Below are 21,849 nucleotides of genomic sequence, written 5' to 3'. Positions count from 1 at the left end.
CTGTATTAAGGGCTCAGCCCATGGCTCTCTGTCCACTGTTCATTGTAAGGGGCCTCTGGATCTCTCAGTCCAGCCAGGGACGAGGCACAGCGCCTCTTCTAGGTGTTTGCACAGGAGGAATATTCAGGCCTTTTGAGCATCACTGAGAGGTTTCAGGCAGCCAGTGGGCACTGGCGTCCAGATGTCCTTTTGTCTTTTTTCCCACGGCTGGCATGGAAGCTGTCCCCAGACATTGCGAAGAATCTGCTTAGAAACACACCTGAAAGAGAGAGGTTAGGTAGTTCGGGACCACATAAGTCCGTGGGGAAATACGTGATGTGCAATACAGAGGAAATTATATCAGAGTCATATATTACAGGTCTGGAAAACAGATTGTGCTAACGTCCCATGCATAGCCCTCTATGTAGCACTGACGGCTCCTTTATGTTCAGTATCCACTCAGGATGGTGTTACAGGCACCTTTTCTCATTTCAGAACAAAGCGATTCTGTAAGTTTGTTGATGTAAAAGAATAGACCTAACCACTAGTTTAACTATTTTTAACACGAGCCCTACTGTTTTCTAAAACTTGTGGCTTTGGAGAGTTGACTGTTCCTCTCTGAGCCTCACCTTTCTTTTTTTTTTCCCATCAGCATCTTGGGAGTAACTGTTGCACCCTATTCAGAGTGTGGTGAACCATAATAGAGATACCACCACTAAGGCAGTGAGTAGTATGCGTGACACCATGTGGACCAAATGCAAACTGTTACTTATTTATAAAAATGAGAATACTCTGCAGCAATAAAAATGGAAGAAGCATTTTATAAGTGACTGTGAAGTAATCACTAGACAGGGGCCTTCAGAAGAAGATAAAAGGAGGAGGCCAGATTATATAACTGAACAGGGAAAATGAATGACGTTAGAAGTTTCTAAACTTTGACTGAAGTGAAAGTTCTTGACATTTTATGCCTAGCTCTGATATTTGGAAAGCAGCATTGACGCGAATCTAATAGAATACCCATTTGTGTGTGCATTCTGACTAGATCATTTTCATATATCCATATTGCCTTTTTCTCTGGAAGACTGACCTCATGGACCTTGTGTTTGTTGTGATTTCTTACATTGTATATAAGGGTGTGGGGGCGGGAAAACTAGGTTAAGCATTAAAGAAAATCTACTGACAGAAATAATGAAAATGTTCTTCAGTAGATGGAGTTCAGGTATGGTTTGACCAAGAGGCTCACAGTATCGCAGAGGCTCCCACTCCGTGTTCTGTGTAATTCTCTTTGCTCTTTCCTCTTCTCTTCTGTTTCCTCCTCTCTTCACAAAAGAAAGAACCACTTTTCTCTCAGCGTTCTCAGGTAACACCTTGAGATCTCTCTCTTCAAGCCATTCTATACAGCAGATTCAACTATACAACCATTGATTCAACTGGCTTAAGTTGTACACCCATTTTGGGGCCAGTTATTGGGTACAAAGAATTTGTAACTTAGGGTTAAGTAGTTTCTTCGATGAATTTGAAACTACTGAAGGTAAGAGAATTTGGGTGTTGGGGGTTCTGTGTGGTAGAGGAGAGTGGGAGAGCTGCCATTTATTTCACAAAGTAACTTACCACAAGGTTTTTTTCGTACTTATTTAGAGGCCTGCAGTGACTTTATGTATTGGTTATTTCGATGATAGTCTAAGCAGTTTTGTTTTGCTTGCCAATCATCAGGCTATAGCCATCCATTTCTTCAGGGAAACTACTCTGCCTACATTCATCAGATTTTTATATTGTTCCTCTCATCTCCTAAGAGCAAGTCTTTGTTTTATGAAAGGGAATTTACAAGCTTTTCTGGAAGTGAGGAAACAAAAGTAAGAATAAAAGTGCCCTTTCCAGCCAGTGAAAGTATATTGGCAGGGGTCCTATGAACCACCTCACACAGACCCACCCTGGTCACCTGTACCAGCCCTAGTTAGATCCAGGGAGCTCTCGTTCCATCTCACCCTTCATTGGATGTATTTCAGGCGTGCAGCGGTCATGTCTTTGGACACTCCCTTTAAGCAGTGCTTCACAGTCCTTTAAGTCATGGTAGGTGGATACTGCTGGTTGGTGCAGAAATTATTGTCTGAGGTTTAGATAGGAACATTTGTTAAGAATCTCTGTTGAAAGCACTTGCGTACTTGTCAAGGTCAAGGCCTGGGAATTGTTTCTTTATGGGAAACACTATGTTATTGTGTGCCCTCCTCTTGATTCTGACTTATAGGGACCTTGCAGGATAGAGAACAACTGCCCCTTAGGGTTCCTCAGGCTGTCATCTCTACAGTAGCACATCAGTATGTTTTTTCTGCCATAGGATATCTAGTGAGTTCAATCCACCAGCCTTTCAGTTAACAGTTAAGCACTTAATCCATTGCCAAAGAGAACTCCTTATATCTAGCATTAGAGACATAGAAAGGTAAACCATATGGCTATTTTAAGACATCCTGTTTGTGGTACGTAGCTCTGGTGTCATGGTGTGTTGTGTGTTGTACTGCTAACCAAAAGGCCAGGAGTTCAAATCTACTAGCAGGTCCACAGGGAAAAAAGCGACAGTCTCCTCCCCAAAAGAATTACAGAAACCCAATAAGGATTCCCTGTGAGGAGTTGCATTCAACTCCACAGCACTGGGTTATATTGTTTGTTTTAAATTGAGAAGGTCTGAAGGAAGGCTTCAAATCCTTGTGATCACACAGTAACCAAGCTATTAATAACTGTATTGGAATACATAGTTACAGTACTTCTTTTGAACAACATGATGGCACCAACTGCAAGCTTAGTTGCATAGGATTGCAGTGCATATCTCTACGCATAGTTGTAATCATCAGAAGACACTGACTTCCATACACAGAAAAGAAGGGTTAGATCTTCTCCTCTCTTGTTCCTAATGCTCTTCTCTTTGCCACAAGGAAGGTGCCTGGAAGAAACATAAGGGGATATAGCTCTGGGACTCTTTGTTGTTTCTGCCTTTTCCCAGGAAGATACTAAAGAAAATTGCTGTTCTCTGCTTATCTGGGCTTTGGGCCAGACAGGAGGCTGTGCCCCATATCTGAGTCCTTACTCCTTCAGCATCTCACCTTTTATTTTGCCTTCGAGACTGGCATTGCAGCTGGAGGCAGGACAGTCAACAACACAGTGTGTTTGTGCTCTCCACACATACACACACTCGCTGGGTTGTGTGTACATGTGCGCCTGTGCACACATCTACACACATGCATGTCTGGGGACACTGGTTGGGTTGCGTGTACACATTCACCTATACACACATATGCACATGTGCACGTCATGTGACTTCCCGACTAGGCTTTCTAGGGATATGTAAGTCACTTGTCTGTCTTTGTTACTCAGAATACAAGTTAGAAAAGGACTTCATGCTGGAGCAATGTACTACCCTTTATGGTTTTAGGACATGGTTAGACAGCTGAGAATTAGTTCCCTTATTGCCTACTATGTACTTGACCCAATTACTCCCCCAAATTAAGTCCTTTCAAAGAGAAATGGAAGAAGCTCGGTGGTGTTCAGTGTTCTGTAATCTGACCCATTACTTACTTCCTGTTCCTTGGAGATGGCTAGACAGAGTAGATTACCAGGCTCACCTGACTCTATTCCTTACTTCATTTGCCCCACTCTTCCTGCCTCATCTCACCATCAGTTATTAATATTTCAAAGGCACTGCTTCTATGCTGTTCACCTGCTGATATAACATATAACCCTTCCTTGTAAGTGAAACGTCAATCCTCTAACTTGGCAATCTGGGCCTACAAAACCCAGACTCTATTCCAGTTCATCTCCTGTTTCTGTGCTTGGTTTCCCTGCTCTTTGTGGGGCCATGATTGCTATTCTTCTCCCACCACACACAGCTCTTCACAGCTTGCCCTAACTCTACTGCCCTGTCTGCCTTTTTTTCAGTTTCTTAGCCCTTTATCTGTCTGATGAGCTCTCTTCTTGGCTATGTTGTTGTTAAGTGCCGTCGAGTCGCAGGTGACTCATAGCAACCATATGAAGGAGAGTCCTGGATGCTTGGGTGCCTTTCATCCTCCAGGTTCATAGGGTTTCCGGAGGCAAGCTATTATGGAAGTGGATGCCACTCCTCTTTCCACACTTGTTTAATCGGGGAGCTCCACCCCACTCTCAATCTGCACTGGGTAGCCAACTATTAATGCACTTGACACATCCATGTCACAGTGTTCAGCCTCACAGCAACCACAAGTGACCGAGGGAAGGCAACTTGTACACCAGGGCTATAAGACCTAGAGGAATGTCTGAACAAAAACAATGAAAGACTTGGCTATGACATAATTTTCCTTTTCCTATATTTTGGCTTGTATTGGGTTTTGTTTGTTTGTTTGTTTTTGCCTGTGGGAGCTGGTGGTGGCTTCGTGATAAGGAATTGTGGTGCGGAAGCAAAGGTCCAGGGTTTGAATCCACCAGCTGCTCTGTGGTCGAAGGATGGACAGTCTCCTCCTCCCCAATTTCTTGCCTCTAAAAACCTGCAAGAGGGTCAGTTATGGGTTGTTTCTGACTACACAATACAAAACAACATGGGTGGTTTCTCCATTGTTCCCTTTGCCTATAGAATTAAAGGTGCTCTGAGGTTAGCCCATTGCCTTATGTTAATACTTATGTGTCTTCCTCCCCGCGCTTCCTGTATACTATTTGTTCAGTATATCCTTCATGATTGAAAAGACCATTTTGTTCACAAGCTTTTAACTTCTGATATTTCAAAGCTAAACAAAACAGGTGTTGCTTTGGTCTTCATTGGATTTTTCATGAGGTAGCTAGCTCCATAGGCTCTGCTTAGGCAGACCCACCTAGGAATGCCTCATCTTTGAAATATGAGAAGCTCTATTTTGCTGAGTTTCCTGCATGGCCTCTTTAGTGAGCTTCTGTTTGAAGAGCAGTACTACAGGGCTTGAGGTTCCCTGCAGCTGTTTGCTTGGCAGGGATGTGGCACTCCCCTAGTCAAGGGAATGTACTTCTGTGGCCTCAGCAGGGCTTGTTTTCTTCAGAGCCCCATCTGCTTTTGTTGTTCTGTGGTTCTGGTACCACGGGTGGTCTTCCCACGGCTTCCCAAGAGACATGCTCACGTGTCAAAGGCCCTTCTTTTTCCAGCTCCCCATCCTGTTCCAGTCACAAGGAGAAGGATAGTACAGTAGCTCTTAATGTTTTTATTTCCTCACCCCATGTGCATAATAGTCTTTCATGGCCCACAGGATCCTGAAGGCCAACCCACAAAACTGGCAAGTATCCATATTGAAGTTTGCAAAGGTGAATGGAGGAAAAAGAAACAGAATGAAATATGTTTTTCAGAAAATTGAATTTAAGTCATCAAAAAACCCCGGTTCGTAAACTTTTTTATTCCATTTTACTAGGATCAAATTATTTCTTTGTTTACATTTTTAAAGAGAATTGCTGTGATAAATGATGATACCTATTTTTTGTTCCTTATGATGTTATTACTTGGCAAGATACATTTTATACACACAAGTATAAATACATTATACAGATGTATGTGTGTGTGTGTGTGTGTGTGTGTGTCTGTGTATGTATTCAAAATCAAGAAAGGAATACATCAGGGATGCATCCTGTCCCCGTGTCTTTTCAATCTATATGCAGAACAGATCATACAGGAAGCAGGGCTTTATGAGGAGGAGTGTGGCATCAAGCTTGGAGGGAGACTCATTAACAACCTAAGATATGCAGATGACACAACCTTGCTTGCTGAAACTGAAGAATACTTGAAGCACTTGCTGCAAAAGGTCAAGAACTGTAGTCTTCAATATGGATTGAAGCTCAGCATCAAGAAGACAAACATTCTCGCCACTGGGTGCAGTTGGCAGCACCATAATAGATGGAGAAGAGAATGAAGTTGGTAGCAATTACAGCTTGCTCAGAGCCACAGCCAGCACTCTTAATACCAGCAGACAAATTGCATTGGGAAAATCTGCTGTCATGGACTACTCCAGAGTGCTGAAGAGCAATGATGTCAGTCTAGATACAAAGGTGTGCCTAATCCAGACCACAGGTTTCACAATTGCTTTTATGCTTCAGAGAGTTGGACAATGACTAAGTATGACAGAAGAAGAATAGATGCCTTCGAGTTGTGGTGCTTGAGTTGAACATACCATGGACTGCCAAGAAAACAAATAGGTCTGTCTTGCAGAGGGTGAGACCAGGTCTCTCCTTGGAGACTAGGATTTTGAAGCTCCACCTCACTTACTTTGGGGACATAGACAGGAGAGATCTATCCTTGGAGAAGGATGTCATGTTCAGAAGGGTAGCTAGATAGTACAGGAGAGGGAGACCCCAGAGGAGATGGATTGATACAGTAACTGGGGTGATAGGGGTTGGAGTGTCAGAATTAGTGAGTCTGGCTCAGGACAGGGAGGGGTTCAGAGCTGTTGTACATAGGGTTGCTATGCATTGTTGGTGACTCAACCAATGGCATTCTATGACAGGTTTGGAAGCAGGAGTAGCATCCACTTCTTAAACAACTTGCCTCTGGAAACTCTATGAACTTTGATAAATGTCGATAGTTGTAGAGGGGCTTCAGGCCTTTTGTTTATAGTCTTGGGATGAGTCATGCTTGACTGGAAGGTAATCAACAACAACATATATATATAACACAAGGTTCTGAGCCTTTCAGTAGCCCAAGACACTGCCAATGGATGTATAAGTAAGAGCATTTGGGGAAAACCTTGATGTGGTTGTGAATTAAATGTGGACTACAAACTCATATAAATTTTAGCTGTCTCAATAGCATCTTTTGTAAAGATTGTTCCCCATGGCTTCTCACTATTGTCAAGGAGCCCCAGTAAAGCAGTGTGGTTAAATGCTCAACTGATTTTGCTTCAAAAGATTGGTGATTAAAATCCATTCCTTGGTCAAGAAAAGAGGCCTGGCTAACTGCTCCTGCACCCTTGGTACTAGCTAGCAGTCAGGAAATCAGGAGATGTATTGCACTGGTCAAGTCTTCTGCCAGAGACCTCTTCAAAATACTGAAGAGTAGTGACATCAATTTGAAGTGTAAGACACACCTGATTCAGGCCGTGGTCTTCTCAATCACTTGCTGTGCATCAGGAAGCTGGATAATGAATAAGGATGACAGAAGAAGAATTGGTGCCTTGAGCCTGTTGCTGGAGACTAGTGCTGAATATCTCACAATCTGCCAAAAGAAGAAACAGAGACGTCCTGGGAAAAATGCAGCCAGAGCGCTCCTTGGAGGCAAAGAGGGCGAAGCTTCGTCTTTCATACTTGAGATACGTAGTGAGGCGAGGCTGGCTATTCCTTGGTAAGGGACCTCATACTTGGAAAGATGGAGGGTCACAGAAGGAGAGGAAAACTTCTAATGAGTTGGATTGGCACAGTGACCTTAGCGAAGTACTCCAGTGGGTCAGAGATAATGAAGAGGGCACAGGATAAGGCAGGGTTCAGGTTGGCTGTTTATAGGGTGGCTGTACTTGACATGACAGTATCTAATAACAACAATAACAACAGCTACTCTTATAAATAGTTCATCCTAGAAAACTCAACAGGACAGTTCTCCTTTGTCTGTAGGATCATGTTCTTGTTGTTGTTGATTGTCTTCAAGTCGAGCATGACTCATCACGATCGTATGAACAAAAGGCCTGGAGCCCCTCTACAACTATCCCATTTATCACAGTTCTTAGAGTTTCCAGAGGCATGTTGTTTACGAAGTGGATGTCATGATGAGTTAGAATTGACCCGAAGGCTTCTGTAACAATACCATTGCCAAAACTGGTGTTCCAAAACTAATGATGTGCCTCCCTCATCCTGTGACTCTAATCAAGGTACCAACCGTTTCTAAGTCTTCCATATTTCTCAAATGAGGTGTTTCGATCCCATGATCTCTAATGTCCTAAGAGTCAGCAGCATTGGAGGAGTCTCTTTGCAGGCGTCGGGCCTGTCTTTGCCAGTAAGAAAGGACATGCTTTATTCTTGTTCACCTCTCAGACTTACCGAATGGCTTGTTTCCTTCCTTTTTCATTTTCTTGCCTTTTTCTGTCACCATTTATATCATGTTTATCAAATATGTTTCTTTTCTCTTCTCTTTGTAACGACCCAGATCTCTGTGTGTGTATATATGCGTTATGCGGACATTCTGCTGGGTAAGCACCTCATTTCAGACTTGCTTCCACTAATTAACTACAAAATTAAGTAGGTGACTTCATTGATTCTGCCTTTGGTTTGATGCGTATATTAACTCATTAAAAAGGAAGCCCTAGATGTGTGGCCAGCGGCTTTGATGGGAATCTTCCCTCCCCCCGAAAGCTCTTTTGACTTCCCATACTAATGCCCACTTGCTATTTCTTGGAAGCAGTCACGCATCTGGGGAGCAGCCAGATGCCCCATTCTGCATCCAATAGGAATTCCATTCATTGCATTGAGGGAAACAATCATTTCTTGTTCTTCTTCTTCCTCTGCTTATTGGCCTCAGCTGTAGTTTCTGGTGGTTGTTCTTATTGGCTGTCTTGAGTCAGCCTCAGCACATGGTGATACCATACAAAAGAGAACAAAATGATGCCTTGTCTGGGACAATTTCCGCCACAGCATTTGGATGGGATGTTCCATAGTGTTGATAGGTGACGATCCATGAGGTTTTCATTGCCTATTCTCCAGGCCTTTCTTTCTAGTTCATCTTTGTCTGGAAACTCTACTCTTCAATGTCATAACAAGGCACACATTTCCATCAACAAAATGTGGCAGATGCGCATCAGATCCTTTGACTAGGAACCCTGTTCTATTGAATAGAAGCAAAGGAGAATTCAACCATTGGAGCACCCACCCACCAGTGTCCACAGCCTCTTCTTACATACTTGGGACACTTCTTTTTGGAAACATAGCAAGAGTTCAGCAGCATATGTCTCAGGTCAAAGAATCCAAAGCCACTGGCAAGTGTTGAACACATCCTGGAGAAAACAAGTCTTTATACCTGTTTGAAGTCTTTACCCTGTTTCCATCTGAAAGAACTTAGTTATGAATCTATTAAGGGGTCCTTCATCCATAGAAGAACCAGCAACTGGCTTTAAGTTAAAAGTAATGGCTTAAAACACATCTTTTGGTTTTGTTTTCAACAATCATATCTTGTTCCATTCATTCTTGCCTTAACACACAGTAAACATACGTGAATGACAGGCCAGGTAGCCATTTGTCACAGAATTGTGTTTACACTTTATTTCTTGACACTTTTCCCATTTTATACAGGGATTCATGCTTTTTTCAAACCCCTGAAAATAGTATCTAGCTGATAAAATATGTTTTATGATAAAATAGAATGGAGTATGGTTTGTAATAGACTAGCATCCATTGTAAAAATATCTTTTCTTGGAACCTGTCCAAACAGTTACTTGTCTGAGGTAATTGGATTAAAAGAAAAATGTTATACTGAATATATGTTCTCTGGTTTTCTACATCTTTTATACCTTGTGCTCGTGTTAAAAGTCCTGAGCTAAATGACATTGCTATAAGATTGTTTATTTTCTTTGCTCAATTTGTTAAATATTATGCAGTGACTGGGTAAATCAACTCTGTCTTCTTCATTTCTTCATTAATAATTATTTTCTCTGTCATTTCACACAAACATCTCCCCCATGCCACTTACAACTTTATTTAGTAATTATATGTTTACTGTCTTTCCCACAAGAATCCAGAGGAGGCTTTTTCCCCCCAGCTGAAGAACTAACATTTTTTGTCTTTGAATGTCTCTTTGGCATATGGTAGGTCCTCAAGCGATGTTGAAAGCATAAGTAAGTGTTCTTAGGTGTCAGTCAATGAGTTTTGACCTGTAGTAATCCCATGCGCACTAGTTCAAGCACTGACTATTGTGCTGCCATTACCATCCTCACTGTCTTGTCGAATGCCTTCTCTTTCTCTCTGACCCTCAACTTCTTGAGGCCCTTCCTCCTTCAGAAACTGGACCCACCATCTTGATACCTGGCTCAAACTATGTGAGTGTTCTGTGGAGTATTACAGTTACACTTCTTCCAAGATTTGCATATTCTTTTTTATAATCCATAGTATATTCATTCTTTCTTTTTTTTTTTTTCCGACACTACAGTTCAAATACACCATTTTTTCTTTGTTGAATCTCTATTCATTGTCCAGTTTTCACATACATGTACTGTTTGGGAAGGATGCATCTTAGTCCTTAAAATGATAGCTTTGCTCTTCAAGGAGCAACTCATTTTAATGAATTGATTTGCAGGATATTTGCTAACCTAGTACATCATTTGGTACCTTGAATAAAGTTTCTATGGACATTGTTGATACAAGGCAAATTGAATCCTTGAACACTGCAGTCTTTATTTAAAGAAATAGTGCACATTTGCATCTTGGATTTAGTTTAACTATTTCTTTTTAATTATTGAGTGTTATGACAGTGTTAAATTTAGTCTGTAAGTATATGATTTAAGACAGTAATTTTGGGTTTTGTCCACATATTAATACATTTAAAAAAATACCATTTGATTAGTACAGCCCAAAGAACTTTACACAAGTCAGTAGGTACTCTTCTGTTGCTTAATATTTCCCCCACAAAATTATCAGTAAGATCTATCTTGTATAGTTCAGGCATTTTAAATTTTCTCTTTTTTTGGGGAGAGAAATCAGTCTCATCAGTTTATCAGTCTGAGAGAGAGTTAAATAAATTGATAATTGTCAGATATTTTCTACAGTCTTATCATATAAACATATAATTTTCCTCTCAATTTTAAAAATATTGTTTAAAAATATTTTAAAGTCATAAATATATGTATATGGAGGTGTGTATACATTAAGATATATATATATATTTCTAAGTAGATAACAGAAATTTAAAAGTTCTAGATTCTACTTAGAGTATTTCTCAGTTCACAGAAAGATACTATTTTCATTAAAAATATGGATAAAAGAATGTAGGAGACGATATTTTTATTTTCTTTATAGTGAAGGACTGATTTTCATTTGTACAATTACTTATTTTGGTTATTTAAAAACATAAAGATAGTTCAGAATAAGTGAAATATTATTTTTCTTGCTCAATAATTTGATAATAGAATGTTATTTCAAAATAACATTTCTTTGAAATTTGGATACTGTTGTTTTAATAGTTTCACAAAGGCCATTTGTAAAAATGTTTAAAAAACATTTGTTATTGTTTGTTGTTATGTTCTGTTGAGTTTACAAAAGTAAAAACACGTTTTACACAAACAAAAGAACCCATCAGCATTATAGATATGTTCACATTATTTTTCACTTGCAAAATTATCTACTGCTAACTTTACCTCTTGACATCTTTTGCATCTAGGGTATAATAACTGATTAAAATAAAACCAAAATTTCACTTAGAAATGGTGGCTACTTTGGTCAATTCTGATATAATTGCATGATTATGTATCCAAAGAATTATACATCCTCCTGCCTTGTGAAATCTGTACTTAATAGCAGAAGAGATAGAATATAAAGATTTGAATTTCAAGTTATAATATTTTTTAACCCACTTACTGATATATGGAAGCTCTTGTAGCCTATTGGTGAGGGGGAGGTGTGCTACCAACACAGTGGTAAGTGGTTCAAATCCACCAGCTGCTCCAAAAAAATTGCTGGAAGATCAGCCATAAGTTGGCTCTCATTTGAATGCAGTGAGGTTTTGAGTGTGTGTGTGTGTGTGTGTGTGTGTGTGTGTGTTTTAGAAAGACTCCGAGCAAGATGACTTGATACAACTTCATACAATGACTGCAGCAATGGTCTCAAGTATGTCAGAGATGATGAGGATGACACAGGAGAGGACGGGTTTCAGATCTGTAGTTCATAGGATCATTATGAAATGTGCTCAACAAGACAATACTTAAAAATAACAATAATGACATCTGTGTAATCATTCCAGATTCCTTTTATCTCTTTGAGGAAGGGAAGGTACTTGGTGTCTTTGCCTGACAGAAATATAACACGAATTACAGGTTTCTAGTTTACTTGGTTCCACAGTCAACACTCTTGGTAACAGCAGCCAGGAAATCAGGAGATGACTTGCATTGGGAAAGTCAGCTGTGAGGGACTTCTCAAAGAGTATTGAAGAGCAATGATGTCAGGGTGGAAAATACGGTGTGCCTGATCCAGCTATAGTCTTTGCAATTACGTGCTATGCATCGGAGAGTTGGACAGTGAATAGGGATGATAGAAAGAGAATTGATGCCTTTGAGCTGTGGTGCTGGAGAAGAGTGTTGAATATACCATGGACTGCTAGGAGAACAAACAGGTTTGTCCTGGAGAGGGTGAAGCCAGAATGTTCCTTGGAGTCAAGGATTCTGAAGCTTCGTCTGACATATTTTGGGTTTGTTGCAAGGAGGGACTGGTCCTTGGAGAGGGACATCATGTTTGACAGAGTGGAGGGGCGGCGCAGGAGAGGAAGCCCCTCGATGAGATGGATCAATTCTGTGAGTGGAGTGGTAGGAATGAGTGTGTTTGAGACGGCGAGGTTGGCACAGGATAGAACGGCATTTAGGGCTTTTGTACATAGGGTCACTATGAGTTGCAAGCGACTCGATGGCACATAACAATAACAGCAACTGTGTTTATGGGACGTAGTTTCTGGAGGAAACTTGCTGTCTTCCCAGATTGGTAATAAAGTATGTATTGAGCTCTGTTGGCCTAGTGGATAGAAAGTTATGCTACCAAGACAAAGGTGGGTGATTTTAATCTGCAGCTCTCAAGCCTGGTTTTTATTATTTCTGGTCAAACATTCTTCTAAGTGGTATAGCATGGTTTGTCCAATTGCTGTACAGAGGTACCTCGTGGTTGCTGTGATGCTAAATACTGTGACACTGAGGTGTCTAATGTGATAATGGTTACCCATGGTGGACAGCGATTGGTGGACCTCCCAATTAAAACAAGCTTAGAAACAGGAGTGGAATCCACTTCCTTAATAGCTTGCCTTCAGAAACCCTATGAACCTGGAGACAGGATGAAAGTTATACATGTGTTCGGGTCTTTTGTTCATAGGGTTGCTATGAGTCACCTACAACTTGATAGCACTTAACAACAACACTACCACTCTGTTTCTGGAGTGTGAATAATTTAATTAATGCTTTCATGATAAGACTTGCTTGCTCCAACAGGAATTTTGGTTACAGTTTCGAAGCAAGTTAAGATGTTGCATTGAAATTGTGATTTCTGAGAAGCAATTTGTTTATTCCTCTTTTTGGTACTCCAGTTGTTGGACAGGGAACTGGGAGAGCATTCAGCTGCTGACTAAAATGCTGGCCCCTCTAACCCACCCAACTGATTTCGGAGAGAAAGGCCTGCTACTCCCCTCCAGCCTCCTTGCTGCCTCTGTGTAACCCTGTGTTGAATTTCTATCCCAGAGGTAGGCCTCTGCGAGTCAGCACCAACAAGAACAACCCTGGTTGTTATATAGACCCAGAGACCTTTCCCCCCTTTTATTGGAAACTTAATATCCTTCAGAAAAATACAAAATCGATGAATGCCTTCACTGCCCACAGAATTTCTCAGCTATTTATTTTTCATGTGCCTCTGGAATCTTGTCTGTGGATGTTAGTTAAAAGGTAGGTGATTCTGAAAATGAATTCTCTAGGAGCAACTATAAATGCAAAACTCATAATTACTTTATAATCTATCTCTGTAGAGTTCATTATTTGGAGTCAAGGGTGTGGAAGAGGAATGTTTTGGCCTTCTATTAAAGTTCCACCATCACTTATCTTGTCCCTTGAGTATTCAAGTTGTTGAAGATGTTTTATTTTTGCTTCTTTGCTTGGTTTATTTTGAGACTAAAACGAGAAAGATTTGCTGTTTGTTGTATTCAAACCACCAGTGATTCTGTGTGTTTCGTGTAGACTGACAAGGCCTTTGGAGAAAAACAGTCACCATGAAATAGCTACACAATAGCCAATTTTGCAAGTTTTTGTTGTTGTTGTTGTTAAGAGTCATCAAGTCAATTATGACTCATAGTGACCCTGAGAAAAACAGATCAGAAACCTACCCAATTCAGCTCCATCCTCACAGCCTCAGATACGCTCAGGTCCACTGCAATTTAACAGTCACTGTGTCGGTCTGTCTTGTTGAGAGTATTACCCTTTTTCTCTGATCTTCCAGTTTTCCCAGTATGAAGTCTGCTTCCCAGGGCTTCTTCCTCCCACACATGCCCAAAGTATTTGAGACCAGGTTTCATATAGTGAAGCTGCATACAGTAAAACTAGTCAGTTGTTAATAAAAATACTAAAATTCTTTCCCATTACTTGAATTATTTTCTTATACAACTTCTACTCAAGGAAAACCTCTTCGTTTTCTGGAACACTGGGGTAGCTCTGTTTTTGGTTTCTAGTTAGTGTTTTGGGTGCTCATTAAAGTGTGTGTATACATGGATTGATGTGTCATACCAAAGTTTTTAGTGATATTTTATGGCACTGACCTTCAGCTGCAAACTTTGAGAATGGAGCTAAATGACTGGAAATTATAACTGAATGAGTGGGAGCAAAGCACGTGGCCTGCTCCGGTGGCTCATTCTTAGGTTGTTAAATCCTAGGATGTGATGGAGGAAAGTGCTGATCTGTGACTCACATGCCCTGGAAGGTGACTATGACATGAGTCCCCTGACCTCCAGTTAATATGTGCCACCCGCATATGGTCATGTCTCTTGCTTGCCTTGACAAATGAGGATGTCGAGACGAGAGCTGGTAGAGGGGCAAGCGAGCACCTCAGACCCCAGTAAGAGGTTAAGGATTAAGCCGAAACATTACAAGGGTAGCTGCAGGACACAGAGTATGTCCCAAGATTGCATTTATTGTGGCAATTTCAGCCAAAACCAGAACCTGTGCATTTTTTTCTTAAGTTCAGTTGTTGTTGTTGTTGATTGCTGTCAAGTTGATGACGATTCTTAGCGACCCTATGAACAAAAGACTTGAAGTCTTTCTAAATTCTTTCTGTGAGAAAACTTGGTAGCCGAGTGGTTAAAGTGCTGATCAGAGAGTCAGGAGTCGGACCCTCAGGTGCTCCAGGGGACACCGATGTGGCATTCAGCTTCCATAAATATGTACAGCCTGGATACCCAATGGGATGGTACTTCTCTTCCTTTCTAGGATTGCTTTAAGTCAGAATAAGGGAGAGCTGGTGGACTAGTGGATAAGGAGTTGTGTTGTTAACTCAGAGGTGGGAAGTTTGGTTCCTCCTGCTGCTACACAGAAGAAAGTTCATATTCTTCTTTGTGATTTACAGCCTCTGAAAACCTGCTGGAGGGTCAGCTATGAGTTGGTTCTGACAAAACGGTATATAACAAAAGAAAGCAAACAATTTAAGTTGGAATAGGGAATTCTGGTGGCCTCGGGGCCTGTGCTACCAATGCAGATTCACCAGTGAAGAGGTTTTCATTGAGTAGAAATTGCATAAGAAAATGACTCTAGTGATGGGGAAAGTATTTTAATATTTCAGTGCAGAATGGACTAGTTTCATAATATGAAACTTTCATCATATGACACTTCACTATATGAAACCTGGTCTCACATACTTTGAGCACACTGTGGGAGGGAGAAGTCCTTGGAAAAAGACATCATATTGGGTAATCTGGAAGGTCAAAGAAAGAGAGGAATGCCTTCAACAAGCAGTGACTGTTACAATGGAAGAAAGATGGGCAGTCTCTTCCTGAGCAATTTACTGCCTCTGAAGACCTGTTGGAGGGTCACCTGTGAGTTGGTGCCAACTTGATAGAAATGAACTGTTTTGCTTATTTTATAGGTCTGATTAGATTTGTTAACGGCAGGTTTGGTTTAGACTTTATGTGGTATGCTAACAATGCTTCTTTATGCTAATTAATAGTCTTCCTAGTATAATTATCAAGTAACTCATATGACCTTATGTACAACATAACAAAGCAATGGCTATTCCTGGGACATCAGTGCCGTTACTGCTATCATTTTTGCAGCCACTGCTCTCTACGAGATAGTTAGTGCCTTCAGGTAAGTTAGTGAAGACACTTAGCTTTCATTCCGCATCTTTGTCTTGAGATGTTCTCTGTCATTGGGTAGACCCTTGACACGTGGCAAGATCATGTACAGCAGAATCAAGCAATACTTGTATACATTGTGGACTAGACAGTTGCAAACCCATAAGATTTTCATTGGCTGACTTTAGTAAATTAATCACTAGTGCTCTCTAGCTAGTTAATCTTAGCCTTGAAACTCTCCTGAAATCTGTTGAACCAAATCTCCAATAATAGACAGGTAGTGTCTATTATCAACTGGTCTGTGTGAGGCACATTCCCTGGAAATTGAGTTAGTTTATCCTGCACAGAAGACAAAGAGATTTTACCAAGGATTTAAGTAAACTCACTTAACCATGTTCAAAGGTCGTTCTCCTGATGTGTGAAGCTTGCTTTCATCATATGTCAAATGCAGCTGCTCTAGACTGTCCCACAACCCAGTGATGTTGAGAGGATGGAAACAAATGGTAACATAGTGGAAACAACAGACTTTGAATAGAGGAGAGGCTTAGGGAAGCAGAGAGCCCTTGGAGCCTTCCTTTTAAACAGCAGTTTGGTTAGTTTCTTAGGATATTTATCTGAGTTGGCTCAAGGGTGAGAACATTGATGAAAATGATCCTAGAATACTTAAAAGTCCGTTCCAAACCTTTAATTATGTAAGTCTCCTATGCTTGTTAAAAGGCTATAATCACTGAATGTTTACCACTATTGTGACCATATCTGGCACATAGTAGGTACTCATTAAATGCCAATATTTTCAGCCCTTTCTCAGTAGCCTCCCTGTTGAGGAAAGGAAAATAGGAAAGCCATTCAGAGCTGGCTTATTTGTACGTACTGCTGTGATCACAATCACCAGATATACATGATAACTCGTTACTTTGTTCTGTCTATAAACACTCAATGATCTTGTTAGTTGCAGCTGTAGATCTGGTGGTAGCAGAAATCTTTGTTTATTGAATTTCCAGCTTCCAATCAACTGTGCAAGGACCAACTGTGTATAAATAGAATAAAAGTCAAGAGGTCTCCTCTCTTCCTCTTTTCACCTTATCTCAACCAAGGTTAGATTTGAGTTTCCAGGTTAGTTGGAAGCATAGAGAGTCTACAAACAAAATAGAAGGGCATGTTTCTTAGGAAGAGAAAGAATATGACTATACAATCTTTTTCTTGACTGGAGAATTATATCTATAGTAAGAATACAAGCAAGATTCTATTATGGATTTATGTATGTCCCAAGTTTATTATCTTCAGTAGTCATGAATCCTGACACTTAACTGGACACTAGAACGGGAGATAACAGGACATTAAGAATTGACTTTTTTGGAAGAAGCCGTAAGTTAACTCTAGAAGTCTCACTTATGAGCTACTTTAATGTTTTGGAAAATCATATTTCCTTTCAAGGAACTCTCATGGCCTGGTGGGTATGGAGATGTGCTTCCAAGCCAAAGGCAGGTGGTACAGATCCACCAGTTGCTCCATAGAATAAAGATCAAGTCTCTTCCCATGTGATTTACAGCCTCTGAAAACCTGCTGGAGAATCAGATGCGAGTGAGCTCTGACTGGATGGCACAGGATTTGAATGTTTTCATTTCCTTTCATCCTGTATTCATTCTAACACTTACGGATTCAAAGAGGGGATTTTAAACTCTAGAAGGGAGGATCTGACTTAACTAAAAAGAGTATCTCTTATGCTTATTGGAGTTCCTGAAACTTGCTATTTGTACATTTTTCTTACCGTGGGAGACAGGGATGGACCTCTACATACATCAGAGTCTACAAAACAAAATTGTTTGTCATTATCCAATAGCTTGTATACATTTAATATTTACTGTTTAGTAGTTAATGAAATAGACTACGTGAGAGCGAAATAGTGGGATTTTGGTTTGTAAAATTTTGCTCTTGTCCTGATATATTAGAGATGATTGGTTCAAAGGCAGTATTTTTGTGGTTGTGATTGTTGCTGTCCAGTCCCGTCTCACTCATGGTGGACACATGGTACCATCTTCATAATCATGGTGTATGTAAGCCTATTATTTTGTGTGAAATGGTGGGATATTTAAGAACAAGCATTGAAGTGTGATATATCTTGAGTCCATTCATTTAAGCAATTTTCTTACACTTTCTAAATGCTGATTCCCATACTATTAATAGGGGCAATTCTAAATATACTTAATAGTTGTTGCTGTTCGATAGAGTTGAATCAGAACTGACTTACAGCTGACCTTCCAGTGAGTTTTCAGAGGCAATAAATTGCATGACAGGAGATTTGCTGTCTTTATTCTAAGGAACAGCTGGTGGATTTGAACTATGTGCCTTTAGGTTGGCAGTGCAGCTTACCATTATGCCACTAGAGTTCTACTAATAGTTAACTATAAAAAAGACAGTTAAAATAATACCCATTTTATTTTATCATTATTAAATGAAAGAAGACATTATGAACCTATTACAACTGCTTGACTCTTATATAGTAAGGCTTTAATAATATTATTACTATTCTTCCTAACACTTCCAGCTTTATTCTGCAGACACATTATCTTCACTTGACTTCTGGGCACCACTGCTAGTACCACTCCCTGTAAGACATCAGTCTGTAGCAACAGGGGCACAGCTGAGTTCGGACTCTGAAAACTCTGTAAGATAGCAGTATCAGCTGTAGATTTTAAAGAAATGCAAAATAATCCTATTTGAGCGATATGAGGCCTGGAAGCTAAGGCTTCTGTCTCAGACCCAGACCTGTTAAGTACCAATACTATCCTTCTGATAATGAAAACAGAAAAGTTTAGAATTCTTAAAAGCAGGTGAACCAGCAGGGCTGACCAAAATAAAATAATTAAGCAAGTCTACCAGCAAATCTGTTTTGGAAGAATTGAAGCCTGGGTACTCTTTGAAAGCCAGGATCATGAGTCTTTGTCTCAGATCCTTTGAATGTGTCATCAAGAGGCGCCAGTCCTTGACAAAGGACGTCAGGCCAGACTGAAAGAGGGTCAGTGAAGGAGAGGAAGACGCTCCATGAGCTGGTCTGACACAGTGACAGCTGCAGTGAGAACAGCGGGGATCATGAGGGTTGCACAGGATGCAGGAGGGTTTCAAGTCTTTGTGCATAAGGTCAGAATCAACTTGACAGCACCTAACAATAGAGACATCATGCTGGGCAAAATGGAAGGTCAGGGAAGGATAGGAAGACCTCCGCAAGATGGACTGACACATGGACTTCAGCAGTGGGCTCTAGTGTGTCAGAGATGATGAGGTGGCACAAGATAGGGCAGGGTTCAGGGCCGCTGTTCATAGGATTTCTGTGAGTCATGCTCCACTTGATGGCACCTAACCACAACAATAATGTGGAGACTCTAAAGTGGAGGTTGTCAATCCTGGCTGTGCCCGAGGGCATTCTGAGGAGGTTTCAAATTACCCCGTGGCTGATGTAGACACTCCAGGGATAGGAGCTGCATATGAGCTTGTTTTCAGAAATCTCTGAGTGATTCTGAAGAACAGACAGCCTGTCTTGGCAACTATGAACCCGAATAGTCTCACCAGATGGATCCCAAAATGCCATGTGTCTAAAACTATATATTTTAGTCGATAAATTTGTTTGGATGTGTTTTGTCTATATCACCATTTAATGTTACACAAATTCTAATAATGTCGTTTAAAATTACAGCATTGTCCTAAAGATGGGTATTTATTTTATAAGTATCTTAGTGTATTCACGGCTTTGAAAGGTATAAAATGTTTTGTTCTAATTTTGAGTAATATCATTTTATGTACAATTTAGAGCTCTGTTCTCTATATTATCCTATGTTTTTGTAGTATAAACTCAGAACCATAAAACAGTCATCTTGGTATGTGAGTTAGGAAGCATTGAGCGTTTTGGTATGTTCTTTTTTCATCTTTAGTGTTCTTGAATTGAAGATATCTGATGTTCAAAAAGCCGTGACCTTCTTGTACCTCCTTTTAAAGTGTCTTTTCCTACAGTAGTTGATGGTATTGGTATATTTTTGTTGAATGACATATACTGGGTGTTTTGGCAAGTCAGCACTTGCTTGGAAGGCTCTGTGTTTTGAGAGCCTCTTCATAAGGTGGGGGACAGCTTAGAGACATATTCCACTTCATGCCATGAGAGGTGCTCTCATTCATCATCGTAGGATATGGAAAGCTAGTGATACAATGAGGGGACAGTCTTGCACTTAAAAAGGAAGCTCCTTTACGTTCTTCTATAAAGAATGGACTTGCCTTCCTCTCATTGACTGGCTAGCCATACAGACTGTGATCTCCAATAGGAAGAGGAGCAGGGAGAAACAACGAAGCTTTGAAGTAGGAAGTTTATGAAGAGGAAAGCTGATAATCACAGAATGTTAAATGTGCAAAGAGATAAATACTGAATAATGCCACTGTGATAAAAGAGGACTGACATAGGGGTTAAGGGAAGAGTGAGAAAGTGGGGATAAATAATGTATACTGCCTTGAAACAGATGAGGGAGAGAACTGTTTAAAAGGGATATATGATTAGATATTATTGTTATGACAGGAGTCCAGGAAGAAGGCTGCATAATGGAGTGGACTTGAGGGGAGAGATTGTATAACAATGAAAGAATTTTTCTTTAATTTTTCAAAGAGAAGAGCAAACTGGGAGGTAAGGGTGGGCAGGGAGAAAAATCCAACAGTGAATGAATGGAAATCCAAAGTCTCTGTAAACTCTCATTAAAATTAATTAAACACAAATAAACAAACAGAAAGTTAAATGTGTTCCTAGAGCAAGGAGTCTGTTACACTTTCTTGTGCAGAAGTTTAACAACATTTTTATTGAGCTTCCCTCCACGTTTGCTTTGGTTTTCAGGTCTACCCCCAATAGAGGCAAACCTAATATTTGAAAATGTAGAGTTCTAAATATTATAACTTAAGGTATGATTATTAGTTTTACACAAAAAGTCTCCCACAAGGTGCCATTATGCTCCCCGCTTAACCGCAAAATACAGCATAAAAAACTATGTTTGTACTCAACCACACTGAAGCAGTTCTAATGTGTGAAATAGAGTCCCATTCATTAGCACTGTATAATAATTCCATTATAACTCAATAAATTAACAAATTTTAATTCAATATCTATGAGGAACCAAGATAATTTATGCCACTGAAGATAGAAATAATGTTAGATACTTTTCTTAGCTTAAGAATTCTTTCAGTCTATTTGAAGATACAAAACTAGTTCCAAGAAATAATTAGTGACAGCTCTTCTTTCCACAACAATACATTCCTAAGAGCAAAACTTTGTGATAAAAGCAGGGCAAATTGTTCAGGGTTAGAAAAAGAAAGGTATGAATGTGGAACCTAACTTGGACCTTGACAGTGATGTGTGGCATTAAGTCAGAAGTGACTCATAGTTGATCCTCCAGCAGGCTTTTAGAGGCAGTAAGTCACATGGGAGGAGTCTTGCCCATCTTTCTTCCATGAAGCAGTTGGTGGATTTGAACAGTGTTACTTCGGGTTGGCAGCACAGCTTCTTACCGGTAAGTCGTCAGAGCTTCCTGGACCATGATATAGAGGAGAGTAAAAGTGGTGTGTGCTGATGAGAATTTCTGGGTGATGCAAACAGTGTATTCAGGTTCCATATGAAAAGTTTGAAGCTCAAGTTCACGCAGTGGTTCCTTGAGAGACAGACTTGGCCCTCTAATCCTGCAAAATCAACAATTGAAAGTTTTATGAAGCACAATTCTACCCTGACACATGCTATTGCAATTAGTCAGAGTTGAAAGGATGGCAGATTGTTTTGTTTCTCTTTCGTGTCTATGAGAATGTGTCAAAAGGACAAACAGGTATATTTGTCTTGGAAAAAATACAGCCAGAGTGCTTCGGAGGCAAGGATGACGAAGCTT

At 40.2% G+C, this 21,849-nt stretch overlaps 1 protein-coding gene across 1 annotated transcript in view; it reads left to right on the top strand.

The window, feature by feature from the left end:
• LRRC4C (leucine rich repeat containing 4C) overlaps positions 1–21,849 on the top strand; it is a 256,463-nt gene that overhangs the window by 15,039 nt on the left and 219,575 nt on the right. The gene's annotated exons all lie outside the window — the stretch shown is intronic.

The sequence above is a fragment of the Elephantulus edwardii genome, unplaced genomic scaffold, assembly GCF_000299155.1.
Source record: "Elephantulus edwardii isolate Elephantulus edwardi_28Jun2011 unplaced genomic scaffold, EleEdw1.0 scaffold00029, whole genome shotgun sequence".
Taxonomy (NCBI): Eukaryota; Metazoa; Chordata; class Mammalia; order Macroscelidea; family Macroscelididae; genus Elephantulus; species Elephantulus edwardii.
The sequence above is the reverse complement of the archived record's forward strand: the minus strand, read 5'-3'. Positions and strand labels throughout refer to the sequence as shown.